This window comes from Halichoerus grypus, chromosome 10, assembly GCF_964656455.1.
Source record: "Halichoerus grypus chromosome 10, mHalGry1.hap1.1, whole genome shotgun sequence".
NCBI classification, from domain to species: Eukaryota; Metazoa; Chordata; class Mammalia; order Carnivora; family Phocidae; genus Halichoerus; species Halichoerus grypus.
The window spans coordinates 136286391-136306599 of NC_135721.1; the positions used below are offsets into that span (position 1 = coordinate 136286391).

At 43.2% G+C, this 20209-nt stretch overlaps 1 pseudogene; it reads right to left on the reverse strand.

Annotated features, from left to right (window-relative positions):
* Positions 1-18785: 18785 nt before the first annotated feature.
* LOC118543927 (peptidyl-prolyl cis-trans isomerase A pseudogene) lies at positions 18786-19272 on the reverse strand (annotated as a pseudogene).
* Between the last annotated feature and the right edge of the window lie 937 nt (positions 19273-20209).

Consider the following 20209-nt stretch of genomic DNA (forward strand, 5'->3'; position numbering starts at 1 on the left):
AGCCAACAACTACAATCCAAATTGCTGGGATGACTTTAACAGGTAACTTTGGTAACTTTGGAGCGAAGGTAATGCAATCTTGGGAAGGCGTCACCACACAGGCTCGAGTAACCCCAAGGGACTTTAATATTAGTATGGCTTCTGGAACAAAGGACAGCTGCAATGCTCTGACCCCACATGGAGTTCTCTACTTGGTCCTCATGGACACTCTTCAGAATGGACACAGGGGCGGGGGTGGGGGAGAGGACAGAAAAGTCCACCATGATGGAAAAATGGCTCACACTCTGCTGAAGGAAGGTGTTAGCAGAGAGTGAGAAATTCCCACTGAGATCCAGAAGCCATGAGATGCATGCATTAGTCTCATCTGTGAGCGGCCAGAGGGGGCTTCTGAGACCCGCAGGGGGCCACGGGGTTTCAGGTCAAGGTGAATCTAGATGCTGGGAAACCTGGTGGAACCGGATGATGCTTCCTGCCGCTGGCCTTGAAGAAGGGGATGGAAAACCGTCTGTAGGGAGGCTGAGGGGGATCTGCATAAACCCTAGTGTGGTGGAGCGGTGGAAGGAGAAGTAGTCTTAGCGTCAGACTCCTGGGGGTCTCAAGGGCAGAAACCCCCCTCCTCACTTTTATTGGCAACGAAACACTTGGACACTCACTTCTGTTTGGTAAATGGAATCTTCTCTGTGGTTTAATGTTAGTTTTCCATCCATGGTGGTTGTCTAAGGCTGCCGCTAAGAAACTGATATTTTTAGGTCCTAAGGAGTAGAAATGTCCCAGGGACTGGACTCAAAGCTTCAGCTGGCAAATTCTGTGGCATTGGCATGATTTAAGGAAGCGTTTTTTAAATGGTTTGACAGGCATTTCACTTGGGGTATAACTTCTATACCGATGTTACTCGTCCGCTTACCAACACGTATTTAACCGGCGCTTGCTGCGACCCGGGTACAGTGCTAGGTAACAGCGGTGGTAGACACTTACGCCCCGCTCCCCACCCCCCACCCCCAGCACCGTCCACTCACTCACTAAGCACCCGTGACACCCCGACGGGGTAGGCTCTCATTTCCCTTTTGCAGGGGAGGTACTGAAACCTTGAGGTAATGAAATAATCTGACACAAATAGCATTTATTTGAAATAAAACAATTTGAAATAAGGAAGTAATGAACACGGAAGGACTTGGCTCTAAGTATGTGGACTGGGCATTTGTGGAACCAACCGGTGCAGACCGGGGGCTCCTAGCCACGAGCACACACTCCTGGGGGTACGGTGCTGAGCAGGGCGCCCCCAAACCTCTCCCCAGGTCGTTTCCAGCCCAGTGAGGGGCTCTTTCACCAAACCACGTGCAAGCAAATGTGCAATTTTAGCTGCAGTTGGCCTTAGAGAGTGAGCTTCAAGGTTCTAGGAGGTGTGCAGTAGAGGGATTTGCTGTCGTCGGAAGTCTGGGAAGGCTCCCCTCAGGGAGTGGCTCTGAGAGTTGACACCTAAAGATAAGGGTTAATGCAGTTAGGAGGGCCAGGGGACGTTTTAGTGAAGGGCGCCAGATACACAAACAGTAATCTAGATCTTGGACAAGATCCAGATATTTCCTGAATGGAGCCCTTTTGTAGATCAATGGTCTTAAAATCAACACTTCAGCATCACCTCAAAACTCGTTAGAAATTCAGGTTCTTGGGCTCGACCCCATAGCTACTGAGTGGGAAGTCCTGGAGGTGGGGCCCAGCACTCTGTTTTAAGAAGCCCTCCAGGCGGTTCTGGTGCTGACCCGGGTTTGGGAAGAGCTGCTATAGAAGATGCAGGAGGTGCTCACCCAGATCCCCTTCCCAGCAGGCGCACCCTCTCCGCAGCAGCTGCTGGGTGTGGGCCGCAGAGTGGACAGCTCACAGCAGGAGAATTTCCTTCAGCCCGACGGGAACGCTTCACTCTGGGATGCTGAGCTGCCTGCAGCCCACCCTCCGACCCATTGCCAGACCCACTCCGGGAGACAGGCGATTCTCTGATGATCTGGCATGTTGCTCCTTGCCTCAAGGTGAGAACTCTGTTTGGGGGGCACTACGGAGCGGCCCGGGGAGCCTGCATTCTGCATTCGAGCTAAACTGTTTCCCTGCCCTCTCCTGCGTCCCACCCTCTCCTCCTCCTAAGATCACTTTCCAACAAACCACTTGAACAAGAATCCCCATCTCAGACTCTGCTTCCAGAAACCCAGCCTGAGGTGTGCACACACTTCAGCTACTGGGGCAGCACACCGCCTGGAGCCAAACTGTCCCCCTCCCAGCCCCACCGAGCACTGTTGGCTTTCCATCCTCTGGCCTCATGGCACCATTAAAGGAAGGAATCTGTGAAGAGTAAGTGAATGGGGTGAACTACTTATGTGATATGGAGAATCCTCCGTACTGTGTTTCAACTCCAAAGTTTAAATTTAAGTTGTCAATACATGTTGCAGATCGTGGAATTTCACGTGTTTTAAAATATCGAAGATGCTGTTCCAATTCAAATAATCTTCCTGCGAAGCAAATATATTGACAACTAGCTCTCACTGTAAAATCCTCAGAAACTATGTTCACTTGTCTACTCTTTCAGAGTCTCTAGTAACAAGTGGAAAGAAGTACTCGGTCTGTGGAGTTGGGCAGGTGCCTTTGCCCATCAGAGGGCTAAGCATCTACTGGCAGAATTTTCAAGGTTCTCTAAAGCAGTAGAGAACTAGATATTTGTCCCCACAGTTATCCCCCCCCCATTTATAATATACTTGGGCACTATTGTACAGCCCAGGAATTCGTGCAAGTGAAATTTCTTTCACAGACCACATTACCTTGTAGAAAAATAGCATCGCAGAGCACAAGCACATGTACGGCCACTTTTCTGAATATACATGTGGACTTTTGTGGCCAACAGTCAATAGAGGTTGGGAGAAATACAGATTTCAAAACAGAACCCCTTGATAGGGTGGCATGGCAGGCGTATTTAGATTTTATACCTGCATCAGCAGGGACGTCAGCGCCTCGGCGCCCTGCTCTAATGGTGACCTTGCTGTTTGCTTCTTCCCTGCCCCCTTCTGGTCTAAGGTGAGGATGATGAATGCGTTGGCAGAGGAATCATACAGTAAGCTTTTCTGATCAGAGTATCCCCTGAGCTCCCACGTAACGGCTCAGGACCGCACAACCGAGGATATTGATGAATAGTTTTATGACTCATTTGGGCAGATCCATGAAGCCAATTACTTCATGAGGTGGCGTTTCATCACAGCTGTCTTCGATCCACTGTGGCTGGCTCATTGATTAGAGTTTGCCAACGAAAGCAAGTGTAGCAGTCTGCGGTCCAAAACTGCTGACAGCTGTATCTGGACTTGAGGCGAGGCATCCCCGGCAGTGTGCTTATGGTTTCCTCAGGCTGGCTTAATTACCCTGCCATTTGATAAGGCTTAGCAGTTTGGTATAAAGTGGGAGAAAATCCACGGTTATATTAGAATCTTCAATTCTTCGATCTTGGTAGGATTCATCTGGGACCGCCTCTCCACCTACTCTCCCTTTTTATTGAAGCATTTGAACATTGAATCTAGACACATATTCATGCATCATTTGCTTGGTTTGGAGAAGTCAATTAAATTAAAACTTCAAGCCGAAGAAATACACATTAACACTTACTTTTGATTTTTTAGCTTAAATACAATAGGATTATGTTTTGGTACAGTTTCATTGATGTAGCATAGGGCTATTAACTAGAGGGACAATTTGCAACTAGCAAATGGTATATGATTCCATGCACATGTATAATTGGAAAATGAGGTGCAAATAGAATATTTTTTTTTCAAATGATGTATTTTTGCACAGTTTGCTCTTCTTTAACCTCTTGCGGATGCATAATTAATAGAGAGATGTATTCACTTAAGTACCGACTTTTGGAGACTGCCCACGGGTGTCTTCTACATCTCAGAGACCCAGGGTGACACCCAGTGACATTTCTGCCACCTGAATGCAGAGTAGTTAATGCCAAGGAAGAAGCTTCTGTGCAGGGAAAGAAATGTTGGAGGAAGCAGAAGGCAGCTTCCTTCCGTGAGGAGTCAGGAACTTCCTTGGCATCACTGCCATTCTGTAGTGGAGAACTACAGAGCGGGGGATCAGAGCTGGTGTGGCTTGTGTCTTTAAGTAAATGTTTTATTTTATTCTAAGAGTCCTGGAATGACAGAATGTGAAGATGGTACACAGAATTCCCATAAACCCCACACTCAATTTCCTCTATCATTTTTAACAACTCTGCTGAGATGTAATTTACATACCATAAAATTCATCCACATAAAACATACAATTCAGTGGGTTTTAGTGTATTCAGATGTGTGCAGCTGTCACCACAATCAGTATTAGACATTTTCATTACTCCAGGAAGAAACCCGGTGCCTCGTATCAGCCACTCTCTTTTGCCTCCAGATCTCTCAGCCCTGGGCAACCACTAATCTATTTTCTGTCACTATCGATGTGCCTGTTTTGGACATTTCATATAAATAGGACCATACAATAGATGGTTTTTGTCGCCGTCTTCTTTCATTTAGCATAATGTTTTCAAGGTTCAACTATGTTGCTTCTTAGAGAATCGATTGCTTTATCATTATGTAATGCTCGCCTTTATCCCTTATAACCTCTTCTTGGCTTGAAACTCTGCTTTGTCTGCAATTAAGACAGCTACTCCCGATGCCTTTCATTAGTGTTAGCAAGGTGTATGTTTCTCCATCTCTTTCCTTTGAACCTACTGGAGGGTCTGTATTTATGTTTAGAGTGGGCTCCTTACAGATAATCTGTAGTCAGGTGTTTTTGTTTTTCTTTTAGATTTATTTATTAGAGAGAGCATGAGCAGGGGAGAGGAGCAGAGGGAGAGGGAGTAGCCGACTCTCCACTGAGCAGGGAGCCCCGCGCAGGACTGCATCTCATGATCCTGGGATCATGACTGAGCCAAAATCAAGAGCTGGATGCTCAACCGACTGAGCCACCCAAGTGCCCCAGGTGTTTTTTGTTTTTAATACGCTCTTCCAATTTTTTTCTTTTAACTAGTGTGCTTAGACCATTCACATTTGAAGTGGCTGATACAGTTTGGGTTACTGTTGTCCATATTTGTATGTGTTTTCTTTTTGTTACCATATTGTACTTTGTCTCTTTATAAACCTCTCCAACTTCTGTTTCTTATCTGGTTGAATGGGGAATTTTGCACAATCGTATTTTATCTCCTCTCTCGGAATATATGTTATACTTCTTCTAAATACATTTCCAAAGACATTAAGAGGACTTGCAACACACATATTCCATCTACCTCCACCTTCCAACAGTCGCCGCAGGTCTCCGGCTAGGCAGCTCCCTCGGCCCCCTCCCCACGCATTGCTACAACCCTGCTGTGTGTCTTTTCTTTCACTTCTCCACATGCTTCTTCCCTTCTCCAATACTTGTGTTACTCGTATGAATGGAACATTTGATTTAAACATAGCTGTCTTTTCGATCAGTTGAGAATAAGGAACATAAACGAGTTTGTTTTCTTTTCACTTACATTTTTTCTCGGAAGCTCGTCCTTTCTGTGTGCAGACCTGCCTTTTCGACCTGCAGCACTTTCTTTTTCTTGCAGGACATCTTCCCCTAGTTTTTGCTTTTACAATTCCCTTTTGAAGGATAGTTTCACAGGATGCGGAATTCTAAGCGGGTAGCTAGTTCCTGACGATGCGGTATTTTGCTCCACCCTTTCTTCTCGCACTTTCCGACGTGAAGCCTGCTGTAAAGCGCACCCTCGTTTCTCTAGGCAGTAAAACCTTTTCCCTAGTTTCTCCTGATTTTCTCTTTGCCTTTGGTTTCCTGCAGTGTGAAAGTGTTATGCACAGGTGTGGACTTGTTGATCACTATCGTGCTTGGTGCGGTCTGAGCTCTCTGGATCTGGGTTTTGGTCTCATTGATTTTGGAAATTTCTCGACTATTATTACTTCAAAATTTCTTCTGATCAGTTCTTTCTTTCTTTTCCTTCTGGTATTCCAAACGTCCACATTTTACACCATCTGAAATTATCCTAGAGGTCTTAGACATGCCATTCTTCTCGCTGTTCCTATTGGCTTTCTTTTCCCCCAATCATTCCATGCCAGTTTCTGTTGATTCTCTCCAAGCTCTCGGGCTCTGACCTCCAGTCTCCAGTCTCCCTGGAGCCCGTCATAGACATTCTTCATTTTGGGTTTGGGGTTCTTATGTGCTATCATTTCCTTCTGAGTCTGTCTGAGTCTCCATCTCTCTGTTCACACCCCTGTCTATTCCTGCAAGTTGTCTGCAGTTTCAGTCAAAGCCCACAGCACACTAATTGCAGCCCTGTGACAGTCCCTGTGCAATCATTCTGACCCCGGTGCCATGTCTGAGCGAGGTTAGTTGACTGAAGCTTCCTCAGCAGTCTTGGGCCATGTGCTTTAGCTTGACCAACGTTTCCTAAAGAGTGGAAGGAAACATCAGTCTTGCAAAATGCATCACCTGGAGAAATAGAACATTTGGAAATGACAAAATACCCATAACCTATTAAAGATCCACAGCAAATACTAGTATATTGAGGACTTAATGAATGTTGCCTTAATTTTAGAGTTTCACAGTAAAAAAACTAGTTCCAATTTGTCCACAAAGAGATTCCTGAGCTTATTTGAGTTTAAAGCCATTTGTGGACACTTGTTAACATTACCCAAGTCTTCTTTTTTCTGGAATATGCTTTGGTAAACAATACCATAATGTGCAATGTGTTTCTCCACCTAGTTACACAATTCTTTTCTAGATTTTGTTAGAGTGTGTGTGCATATGGGGATCGTGTGTCTATATGGATATATACGCACATGTACGCATATCCATATAGACACACAGTACATACACTTTTCTTGCACATCATAGGTTAAACATATTTGTTTTGGTGTTCATTATATAATTGCCCAGGAGATCTTAGATGTTCACCAGGCCTCTTATTTGTATATTTTAAGTTATGTGTTTTTCAAAACTTAGGTAGCAAAATAAACATGTTGCCGATCTTTATCTCATCAGCATACATGAAGGCTCTGGTTCCTTAAGAAAGCAGAAGTTCACTCGTTCCTTCATGTACCAAGAATCCTCAAGGACCGAAGGTGTGCCAGCCAACGGAGTCCTGACCACTCTGTTTTGGCAGATGGAACACGAAAGCCTTCCTCTGACAGAACCTATATTCCACGTATGTGCTTATGAGGCTTTAGCCCTTTCCTGAGAGACACACAGTCAGTGAATTTTTCTGTGCCCGTATTTTAAGGCCTATGAGTCACAATAAAGATGGCACGAGAAGGCTTGACAATTCTAATCTTCGCTTAGAACATGTTACATTTAAGTTAGGAAGAATGAGGTATCCACCACGGAGCGCCGATTCCGTTGACCGTTGGTACGTGCGGCCTGCATTCCAGGATCAAACATCCGTGGTGCTTTGTGTCTGAGAAAAGCGAGCATCCTTCCCTAGTGAAGATGCTCTTGGCGCCTATCATGTTACCGTGTTAGGTGAATCTGTGTATGTCGGGGACGGGGGTTGGGGGTGGTCTGCAGAGTTTCTCAAACTTGTGTTTCAAGAAGCATCTCATGGACGCAATGTTTCATAATTCACATTTGGGGAAATGTTTTTCTGTTCCCTATGTACATAAGAAATGCTAATGTACCCAGATAAGAAATTTGAAAATATGCCAATTTTAGAAGCCCCAAAACTAAGGAAGAAAAAGGGAATCTCAGTGGGGAAAAAATGTCAAAGTATTCTGAATGATTTGAAGCTTGTAGATGCTTTACACATTCAAAAAGCAAATCAAAAAAGGGGAGGAAAAAAAAAACCCAAGCTGGAAGCAAGCAGAAACAAACGGGCCTAATTTTATATCAAAGTGGTGAGATAGTAACATAGAGAAAAGTTACCCCAGGTAATCTCTGAAAACAGCACCCTGGCTCCACTGCCTTGGTGATTATATTCTAGGGATAAAAAGGACTACAGATGAATCTTAAAATTCTCTTAGTGGTTTTATTGTTCATGGTGATTTGGCATCATAGTTTTGATGGCATTTTATGTATCTTTTAGAATAAATAACAGTATTAATATTATTAGTTGGTTATAGAGAGACAGTCAAAACAGACAAGAAAACAAACTTTGTCCTGCTTAATCTGAATAGGAAATAGTAATAAAAACTCATGACTTAACACACACACATGCATCTCCTTGCTCTCTCCACTGAGAGTTTAGAAACAATACCACCCCGGGGCAATAGCACAGAAGCTCGAATCTGGATTTATACATATCATTTCCCATCAGAAGGAAGCAGAGCTCAAAGACATAATCGTGTGTCCTAGGAAATTCCACTGGTTAAATGTGGGATTCTTTGAACATCAAAATCAAACGAACACTTTTATTGTAAAATATAGAGTATAAAATATATGAGCACATAATGTCATTAAAATATAAAACAAAGCAGAACCAACACAAAATAAACACACACACACACACACACAGAGGGGCAGATGAAGAGGTGCCGTCCAGATGTGCCCTCAGAGGAGGATCTGGACCAGCACTTGCTGCAGGGAGTGAGGTCAGCGAAGGGCATCCTGCCGTGGCTCCTTAAGGACCCACCTCAAGTTCAGGAATTATGTTCAAGGTTATGTTCTTTGGGTGGAGGGGGTGCGGAGTGAGGAGGGGTATGCAGGTCCAGCCTTTCAACCCAGCTTCGGACACGTGGGTGGTTCCTGGTTCCGAAGGGCAGCACTTGCACTGAGCTCCCCTCCATGCTGGCGGGGCTTCACCAGCCTGGAGAGCAGTTCCGGGGCTCCCTCTGCCCCTCCCCCTCACAGGTGCTCTGCACCCCAAACTCCATCTCTGCATTAGATCGTGGAGAACCTTAATTGTGACATGGAAAAGGGAAAAAAATAGATTGGCATTGTTAAGAGTGACAATTACAACCAACTTCTTACCCTAAAAATTGGTCACTAATGGGAAAGAATTGAACATTTATCCTCTATTAATAGGGAAAGCTCTTTGCAGAGAAGTAGCAGGTGATAAATGAGGAGGGAATGATAGAATTAGGAAATCACCCCTTGGCAATCCCCAGTGTAATAATTGATCCAGGCGAGGATCTTCAGGATGGCGGCAATCATTACAGAGTTTATTGGGGAAAGGATTTTGTTCAATTTCAAATAAGCACATGCCGACATTTTGCTTGCTATTTGCAAAGGCGAAATACGCATTTACGTGGATAGATCATGAGGTCACAAGCTTAACCAAGTGGTGAGAGCCCTCACGGCTATTTGTGGGACAACCTTCTAGCCTATGCTTCCTGAAGAAAATCAGCAAGAAGGAAACCGCATCCCCCATGAAGTCTTCCTGCTGAAAAATATTTAATCTAAAGTTAATCAATACACCTAGCTGTTGGATTAGAGAGAATCCGGGGATAAAGGATTAAATGTCCCAACAAGAATACGGTAGAACGTTCCAGAATGTGGGACATTCTATAAGAGTTCTGACACAGTGTCAGAAAAATCGTTACCATTAAAAAAGGCAGTGAACATGGTGAGATGGGGACTGTAGGAAAGGAGACAAATGAAACACAACGGCTAGTGAATCGATGTGTAAATGCTGGCTAGTTCTCAGACAGCAGAAAGCCAGCCCGGATCCCTAGCTTTCCCGTTAACTGCAGGAATAGCACGCCACAGTTCAACGAGCAGATGCCCACCAATGGGTGCACCTTTCATCCTTACACCCTTACGCCCAGGGAGGTGGCTGTGGATAGAGATTTCTTAATCTGCCAGCTGAATCCATGTTCTCTTCTGAGGGCAATGGGACGTGATTTCCTTTGCCAAACTATTCATCTCCTTTGCACCATCCTTGGGATTGGGAGGAGGGAGGTGCAAGCCTTTTTCTGCAAGCAGAAATGGTGGTCTCTCCCACCTGGCTGTTCAGACTCACAGTGACTGGATAGTGGTCGCCACATGACTGAGAGAGCACAAGCACTTTTTCTATAGAAAGCTTAGTAAGTTAGGAGGCTGTCTACCTGGAGCTTCTGTGCCCATCAATGCCATGAGAGGGGACCTGCCTGGGAAGGAGGGAGACACGAGTGATGGCCATCACTGGGGCTCCTAGATCCAACCATACCTGAAGGCGACACCCAGAACTTTCCAGAAATGGAAGCCAGTAAATTCCCTGTTTGGCTAAAGCCAGTTGGATTGTGTTTCTTTCCCTTGCAACTATGGAAGCGCTGAATAAAATAGATGTAACAGTGAAAAATATGGACAAATTTAGGTGCATATGTGTGGGAATAATTTTTTTAAATGTAATAGGCAAAAAGATGTGACTTTTTATTTTTAAATTTTAATTATGAAACATTTCAAATGAGCACGAAAGTACAGTAGATAATAGAACAAATCATCCACGCACCCACCTTGGAACAGATACTAACATTTTGTCACATTTGTGCCGGGGTTCTTACTGAAGCGTTTGCATGGTGTATGGCGCAAGAAGGGAGCAGTGTGTGGTGTCCTGTTTATGCTGCCTCCCACGCGCAGAGTCCTTGCCCCTCGAGGCCCCAGGATTGCCAGTGTGCGGTGTGTGCTCACAGAAACATTCACTGCATACAGTGTGCATTTTATCCCGGATGGTAGTATTCACAAACATTGACTAATCATATAATACAGACTGGAGATTGTCCCATACCAGTACATACAGAGTGACCCTTTTCCCTTGACAGCTGGGAAGTAGTCCATGGAGACAGACCTATTGACTTCCACCCAGATGTGTTCAGTCTTTTGCTATCGTATATGATGCTGCAGTGAATGTCCTTGTATGTAGGTCATCCCACACGTATGTGGGCCTATTTTAGCACATGTTTTTAGGACTGAGAAGTCCCAAAGGTTTTGTATAATTACAGTTGTGATAGATTTTGCCAAATGTCTGACATGAAGGTCATAACAATTTACAATATATATGAAATAATTTATTCCTCAAATTCTGGTCAAGTTTGGGTTATCAAATCTTTGTCAATGTGATCAGTGGAAAGAAATGTTATTTCAAGGTTGTTTAAAGTTGCATTTCCTTGGGGCGCCTGGGTGGCTCAGTCGTTAAGCATCTGCTTTCAGCTCAGGTCATGATCCCAGGGTCCTGGGATCGAGCCCCACATCAGGCTCCCTGCTCCATGGGGAGCCTGCTTCTCCCTCTCCCGCTCCCACTGCTTGTGTTCCTTTTCGCTATGTCTCTCTCTGTCAAATAAGTGAATAAAATCTTTAAAAAATAAATAAATAAAGTTGCATTTCCTATTGAGCAACATTTTATGTATTTAAGAACCACTTTTATTTCATTTTTTGTGAACTCTCTATATTTTGTGCCCATTTTTCAACCAGACTTTTGTTTTTTTCTAACTGGTCTTATCTTCTTTTTAAAAATCAGACCTTTGTGACAAAAATAGCAAATGCATTTCACGGCTTCTCATTTGCTTTTTTACTTTTGTTACAGTGATTTTTATCCTGTAGAATCTTTAAAAATTTACTTTCATTTAGTTGAATTTGTCAATCTATTTTAGGGTTTTGCATCATCTTTAGAAAGCTGTTACGGGCTGAACTGTGTTCTTTTCAAATTCTTATGTTGAAGTTCTAACCCCAGTACATCAGAATGTGACTGTATTTGGAGATAGCGCCTTTACAGAGGAGATGAAGGTAAAATAAGATTGTACGATGGGTCCTTATTCAGTGTGACCGGTGTTCTTATGAGCAGAGGGGATGAAGACACTGACACACATAGCAGGAAGACCATGTGAGGACAGAGCAAGGTGACCATCTACAAGCCAAGGAGAGAGGCTGTTGGCCCTCAGAAGAAACCAACTCTACTGACACCTTCATCTTGGACTTCCAGCTTCCAGAACAGTGAGGAAATCAATTTCTGCTGTTTAAGCCCCCCAATCTGGGGTCTCTTGTTATGGGGCTTGAGTTGACCAATACAAATGGATTTCTCACAATAGGATTTTTTGAAAAACAAAGCATTCCATGTATCCCGTAGACATATAATTATTTTATAGCTAAATTTTTCTACATATTTCTTCCCTTCCATACCTTCATCAGTGGGTAAACCAGCTTTCAGAGGGATGCTACTTCTTCTCAAGGAAACGCCAGGAGAGGAGACGCCAGCACTGGATGGGTGACTGGATGTCCCCAGTGCAAACCTTGCCATCCATCTGTGTCACCCCCTCCATGGAGAGCACTGACCCCTGGCAGAAGCTGTGTGCAGCGCCTACAGTGAGCACACGGTCTGGCCCAAGAAAATAGAGAGGGCGGGAGAAGGTCTCATTCGGTTCTACATCCTAGAAACACATCCAGTAGCGATCATGCCCTGGACTTCACAGGAGAACCCTTGTTCCTCTGTTTAGCAGCCTCAGCAGCCCCGGCCACGGCACCCGCAGGACCTTCCTCAGCACCAGCGAGAGGCAGTGGCTTGTCCACCCCACTGTGCTTACAGTCCCCAGGGAGAGGAGAAGTGACACGAGCTCAGCTGGAAGAGAATTGTGTGTGCAGCTCTGGCTCCTGAAAGTCTGACTTTTTTTCTAATCTAGCTCCTGGGCAGAATATTTATTCACTTTGTCCTGCTCATAAGCTCATCATGTAGCTTTTAAGTGGGGAAAATATCCCGGTTCATTGTGAGTTGATACTGAAAGTGTTTGATAAAAGAGCCAATTTGTCCTTTTCCCCACTGGATTTAAATTTGAGCTGACAAAAAGTCACCACTGAAGTGGTTGGTCGCACATCAAAGAGTTTAGATCTAATGGGCCTTTGAAGAGAGTGTGTAAACATGGGGGAATCGTGTTCTAAGGGAGTAGTGGTGCTTTAGAACACCATGAGGCTTTTATGACTATGAACACTATTTAAATTTTAAATGGCTCTTAAATAAGTTCTTTAAACTCCCCCCTTTCTTTCTTCTCAGCACTACGAGACCATCCACAGGGCTGGTCAGGATAACACAAAGTGTTGCATCACGGTCAGCATGCAGTGTTTGCCAGCAGAAGGACAGGGAGGCACATTTGACTTCCCACCAGGAACGGGGCTCTCCTCTGTGTATTTCCACAGGATCCCTCAACACCCTTCCCAGACTCTGCTTGCCCTTTCAGGTTCATGGACCATGACGGTATTTTCTGGATTCATTTCAAATCTGCCTTTATAGGGTGCTATAGAACCAGAGGTCAAGTGATTAAAACTTGGAACACTAGATTATTAACACCGCATGGGCCGTGCTGTTCTTTCTCCCTCTGGCTCACCAGTGAATATCCAGCATGTAACATAACACCTGGCCCAGACTAGGACTCAACACATATTTATTTAATGAGCACATAAAGAACCTTTCTCAAAATGGTAGACGAAGTAGATGAGACCAATCATAGAATATATTAAAAACTCTGCAACAGTACAACAGAAAGCTAACAAGACCGTGAAAGATAATGGGGTTGAGATGTGGAAATGTGGGCTGACATTAGGAGATGCTTCTCCTCTAGGGTCACTGGGGCAAACTAGAAGTCAACAGGCCACTACAGCCTCTGCAGCTTGGCTGCTAGTGATCTCAGTCTCTGAAATTGGATTGAAGCACTCCAGGGATTACTATAGCAAGCATAAATCCCATCAACCAGAACCTGAATCATTTCTACGAACCATTGTAGAAGTATAGCCTCTGGCACACTGCATGAAATAACCAGGCATCTTGACATGGCAAGACAACATGGATAAAAATCAGCAGAAAATACAGGCAATAGAAACAGACTCACAGGGAATCCAGAGATTGGAGTTGTTCAACTTTAAAGAAACTGATGATCACATTCAAGAAAGCAGAGCCTTTGAGAATTCTTACAAAAAACTCACACAATAATTAAAAAAAAAAGAATTAATTGAAAATTGTAGAATAGAAAAATACATAAACAAACATGTAGAATTAAGTGGGAGGATTTAATATAGACTGGATGCAGAAATAATTAGTGAAGTAAGAGATAGGTCAAATGTCAACGTCAAAAGGAAATCAGAGTGATAAATTACGGATAGTACAGAATAGGGCATGAGACACACAGAGGGTACTGAGGGAAGGGCCAGGATGCATGTAATTGGAATCCCAGAAAGTGGGGAGAGAAAACTGGGCAGAAGCGATATTATATTGGCTGAGAACTTTAACAAAGCTAGTAAAAGACAAAAATCACAGATCCAAGAAGCTTTACAAACCCAAATATAGTAAATTTAAAAAATGACACACTAGGGTACGTTATTGTAAAACTTCTGAAAATCAGAGGCAAAAGGAATTTCTAAAATTCTTAAAAATAGCCAGAAGAAAGTCAAGTTTTCTTCAAAACCACAATATTAACTGAAGCTGAGAACTCTCTTCTCAGCAATAGAAATACAAGCCAGAGGACAGTGAGGTTGAAGGACTAAATGGCAGTAAGTGCCAGGCTGGAATTCCATACCCAGCAAAACAGGAACCTTTGGTGATATAGAGACAGTAACTACATCTTCAGGTGTAAACCGAACGATTCTGTCATCACCAAGCTAGCACTGAAGGAGATGCTGCAGTTGTTCATCAAGCAAGAGGAGCCAGACTGATATGAATATAATCTATGCCATTCCTTTTATCTAATATTTAAAAAACTAAACTGTAATATATACAGTTGTATATTTCTGTGCTTAAAGTATAAAGAAAAGGAAAAGAGGGGATATCATAAAATGGGGTGCGAATCACCCCTTGGAGTGGGGAGAAGGTGTTTGGTGGGATGAGAGGCAGGCTTCTGGAGTGCAGAACTATTCTATTTTTTTGGTCTGGATGGTGGTGTGGTAGGTGTGTATTTTCTGACCAGTCACTAAGATGTGCTTTTAAAATTTTTACTGTTTTCTGTGTGTGTCATATTCATAGTATCAAAATATTTTAAAAATGAAAGAATGAAAAAACAACCTAGGATTTGGGTTAAATATCCTTTCAGGAAAATAGCTCCATCAAAAAAGAAGAAGTCTTAGAGAAGACCAAGCAGGTCATACCTGTGCATCACAAGATGGCAGAGAAAAGCATAAGTACCTCAGTTCCCAGTATGTTTCCAGAACAAATTGAGATGTGGAATGTGCTGGAGTAAGCTGATGTGGAATTCAAGTAGATCCTCTTGTAATGAGAGAGAGAAAGTTTTTAAATACATTTTAAAAGCAATGCATGTTCATTTAATTTTTTTTTTAATTTTTCAGTTTATCAAATGAAAGGGCTAAACTCTTGACATTCCACCATTTAGTCACCTGATGCAGTGGTATATATTTTATATCTCTATATTATGTTTGGATATTTATCTATCTGTCTAAACACAAGCCAAGGTGTATAGAAGGTGTTTAATAAATGCTATTTTTCTCCTTGTCTTCAGCATAGGAAATTACTTTTATTATTCAGTTTGAAACCTGTGATTCTGACCTAATGCTATAATATAAAGGAAGAACAAGTTTTTCTTTTTTTATTCTAAAACTTTGAAGTTATGGAATTGAATAGCTCTGGTTTTACAGCAGTGCTGTTTCAGTGATGCGTATAATTACCATCATCCAACATTATTGAGCACCCACCGAGGAGCAGACACTGCACTAGATACAGTATGAACAATATTTAAGAGAAAGAGGCAACCACAGCAACCTGCAGAAAGGGAATTGTGGATACAAAAGAGCAACTCGCCTTTCTTTGGAAAAGACTTAATTACATGTGGATATATTTGTGTTTTCCCTGTGACATCCTTATTTAAAAACCAAGATGAGATAAAGTGTTACAGGCGAGAGGGAAAGTAAGAAATCAAGTTATTTCCAGTTTAGGGAAAAATACGGAAGAGCAAGTACTATTCATCATTCTTCATCTACCCATATCTCCCTGGGCATCTCCTCTGATCTTATAACTGGGACAGACGCCTCCTTATTGCTGAAAGTCACCTTCGTGTCTTAAGGGATATCGGTGTTTCTCTACCACTAATGCCTTTTCCGAACAGACAACATGTGTCCGCGTCTCTTACAGGGACCTCAGGAGCATCTGTGGAAAGCCATTCCACATCCTCTCCTCCTACACAAAGGTTCTGATTTCCCAGCTGGGACTGCAGCATCTCCAGGCTCTGCAGCTGGAGCCCTCAGAGAAAGGCTGATGTTTCCCTCTCCCTCACCCCATGTCTTAGGAGTCACATCCTTGATGATTGTGCCTCCACAATGTGTCACTTCCTTTCACCTGCCCCTCCCATCCCCACTGACTCAGCCTCTTCCACACTGGCTTCTGCAAAACCTCTGAAAAGGTCTTGAATTCATTTCATCTTGTTGGCAGTAGTCATGGCATTGTTTTTCAAATGCACTGATCACATCATTTCATATCCAAGATCAAAGACCTTTATGATTCCCCAGTGCCTCCAAGACAATGTCAAAATTCTTAAATGAGATAGTCAAGCCCTTTTCTTAACTGTCCTAATCTGGAATTACACCAGCAGTTCCCTCATTGCCTGCAAATTTCAGCAACCAGGGATTATAATCCCCTTGCACACCATGTACTTCCATGTCTCCATGTCTTTATTTACTATCTTCCCATTTGCCTGAAAAATATCCCCTTTTCATGGCAGTTATAGCAAACTTCTCTTTATCCTCTCAGGTCTAACATAAAATTGGCCCTGAGTTTCCCACCCCTCCTGCAGAAGTAACAGTATATGGTCCTGTTACAGTCCTGAGCAAGCCCTGCTGTACTTCATCACCTCCATTTTACCCTGCACAGTGCCCAGTGCTGCAATAAGTCTGTGTTTATCAATCGAGTTTGCTGGGTCAGGCACAGTCCCAGGCAACAGGGACACCAACTAAAAGATGGGGTTGAGTCGGATCACTTTGGATCTTCCATTCTAGAGACGGGAAGAAGAACAGGAGTAAGGTCATTTCAGAGAGTGGTTAGGAAGACCAGAAAACAGAGCAATGGGGCAGAAAATGGCAAGTGGGTCTATTTGATGGTGCAGGGCAGGAAGTCCTTTCTACTGAGACGACATGCAATTCCATATCTGAATTATGAGGAGGAACCAGCATGTGATGAGGCAACAACACTTGCTCTAGACTAAGGAAGCAGCATTTGCAAACACCTGGATTAGGAGCATAAGGGTGGTGTTCATAGGAAAAACCAAAGACTGGTGCATCTACAGCATGAACAGTGACAGAAATCCAGAGCTACATCACATAGATTTCTTTCTATAACTCTCCTTAAGAAGTTTTAGTGGTTGCCCCAAGAGTTGCAATATACATTTTTAATTAATCACAGTCTGCTTTCTGGTAACAAAAAACTGTTCCACGTGATGTGCAAGAACTTTATGACTCCATAATTCCAATTTCTGCCATCCATCTTTTGTGCCGTCATCATATATTTTACTCATACATGTGCTGTTGACTTTACTATTGACAGTCATTTATCCTTTAGAACGCTTAAAACTAGTCTTCCATAATTACCTTCATTTTAAACATTTCTGGAGGCCTTCATCTCTTTCTGTAGACCCAGGTTTCTGTATCATATTCCTTAATTCTGAAAACCCTCCTATAACACTTATTTTACTTCAAGACAGCTGGTAGTAAATTCCCTAAGTTCCTTATTTGGGGGAAAAAAAATGTTTCTCCTTTATTATTGAAAGATACCTATACTAGGTATAGAATTCTGGGTTGACCATTTTTTCAGCTCTTTAAAGATTTCACTCTGTTATTTTCTGGCCTGCATAGTTTCTCATAAGAGGTCCTCTGTATTCTTATCCTTCCCCTTGCCTATATAATGTGCTTTTTTTCTTTGGATTCTTTCAAGATTTTCTATTTATCTTTAGTTTTCAGTGGTTTATTTTATTTTTTAAAAGATTTTATTTATTTGACAGAGAGAGAGAGACAGCGAGAGAGGGAACACAAGCAGGGGAAGTGGAAGAGGGAGAAGCAGGCTTCCCACAGAGCAGGGAGCTGATGCGGGGCTCAGTCCCAGGACCCTGGGACCACGACCCGAGCCAAAGGCAGACGCCCAATGACTGAGCCACTTAGGTGCCCCAATTTTCAGCAGTTTGAATAGGATATGTCTAGGTATTTCCTTTCTTCATGATTTTTTTTTTTTTTTTTGCGATTTGTTGTGTTTGAGGGCCTCTGAGCTTCTTGAATCTGTCATTTTATACATTTAATTATATTTGGAAAATTATCAGGCACTATCTCTTCAAGTATTTCCTGTGCCATAATTCCCTCATTCTCTTCCTTCTGGAATTCAGTGTACACCTGTATTAGACCATTTGATCTTGTTCCATAGCTCTGAAGTGTGCCATATTCCCTCACTCTCTTCCTTCTGGAATTCAGTATACACCTGTATTAGACCATTTGATCTTGTTCCATAGCTCTGAGGTGTTCTGTACTTTTCCCCCTACTCTTTCTTCTCTTTGTGTTTCAGTTTAGATGGCTTCTATTGACCTACCCTCAAATTTACTTTTTCCCCCCCGATGTATTTTGAGGCAACTGATAAGTTCATCCAAAGAATTCTTCATCTCCATTGCCATGATTTTTATTTATAATCTCCTTACTGAAATTCCCCAACTATCCCTGCATTCTGTCTTCCTTTTCTTCTAAAGCTTTTGACATATCCATCATGGCTATTTTTGTTGTTGTTGTTGTTTAGTTTTTATTTCATAATCATAAACTTCACTCTGCAATCCAGCTAGACTTGGAGGGGAGTAAGGAAAACATAGAACCCATAGAACTTCAGTGAGAACACAAAGATCAATGGTGTGGTAGTTAAGATAAAACATAAGTCAATTTTATTAGATTTGTCCACAGTTAGCAATGGTGATCTTCTTGCTGGTCTTGCCATTCCTGGACCCAGAGGGCTCCATGGCTTCCACAATATTCAGTCCCTCTTTCATTTTGCCAAAGACCACATGCTTGCCATCCAACCAACCAGTCTTGGCAGTGCAGATGAAAAACTGGGAACTCTTTTGTGTTAGGTCCAGAATTTGCCATGGATAAGATGCCAGGATATGTGCTTCAGATGAAATTCTTATTGTCAAATTTCTCCTCGTAGATCAAATTGCCACCAGTGCCATTATGGCCTGTGAAGTCACCACCCTGGCACATAAATCCCAGAATAATTATGAAAGCAGGAACCATTATAACCAGATCCTCCCTCCCCAGTGCTCAGAGCATGAAAGTTTTCTGCTGTCTTTGGAACTTGGCAAACAGCTCAAAGGAGACACTGTCCAAGGGTTTGCCCTCCATGGCGATGTCAAAGAACATGGTGGGGTAGACCATGTCTGGGTGGCATGGGAGGATCCTGGGTAGTGGTGTCTGCAAGGCCTCCATCATGGCCATTTTAAATCATTTCTATTTCCAACATCTGAGCCACTCCAGAGCCTACTTACATTGATTGTTTTGTCTCTTGGCAGAGTTTTTGTCTCCGAATTTCTGTTTTACACCCAAATGCTACTTACCCCTGAATGTCATGTGTAAGATGATAGAGATCGAAGTAAATAGAATTTATGTTTGGATGTGGCATGTTTTTTCCTCTGCTGGGCTGTCAGTGTGGGGGAATTGAGCATGGTTTGGGTTTTGTTATTGCTGTGGTTACTGGCTTCAGATTCCTCAGTATTATCTTATGTTTCAGGTGGGGGCTGTTTTGCCAGAGAGCTTTTCTTAGTGATACTGCTCCACCCTCAGGTTTAGGATATTCCTGGATGCCTGTGCCTCAGAAAGGGTCTCCATTCCTTCTCCCGGCCCCCATTGAGGACTGCTGTTGCTTATTCCTCTGTGCTTGCTAGCCAGGGGGTGAGAGGCAGCTCTCTGCCATTCTCGTCCAGTGACAGTCTTAGAAAGGCACTGTGTCCCTGGGTTTGGGGGATGGGACTTGCTCACAAATCCTGCCTCTCTCCTATCAAAGGAGACCCATTATGATCTGTGCCTGTGACAGATTCCTGCTACTTCCCCAGGAGCAAAGATTTCTTTCCCTTCCTCCCAACCACAGTGAGTCTCCATCTGTACCCAAACATCGCCAGGGTTTGCTTCTCCTCACCCAGCATCTTAAGACTTTAATCTTTGGGGCAGCAGAGTTCAGACAGACTATGTGCTGTAGTGTCCATTGCACTTCTGCAGACCACAGCACTGAAAGAGTCTCCCTCCAGCCTCTCACCCTCAGTCTTTTTCTTGAGTTCCAGGTAGAGGTTAATGGAAAAGCGTCTGCAAGTGGGTGCCC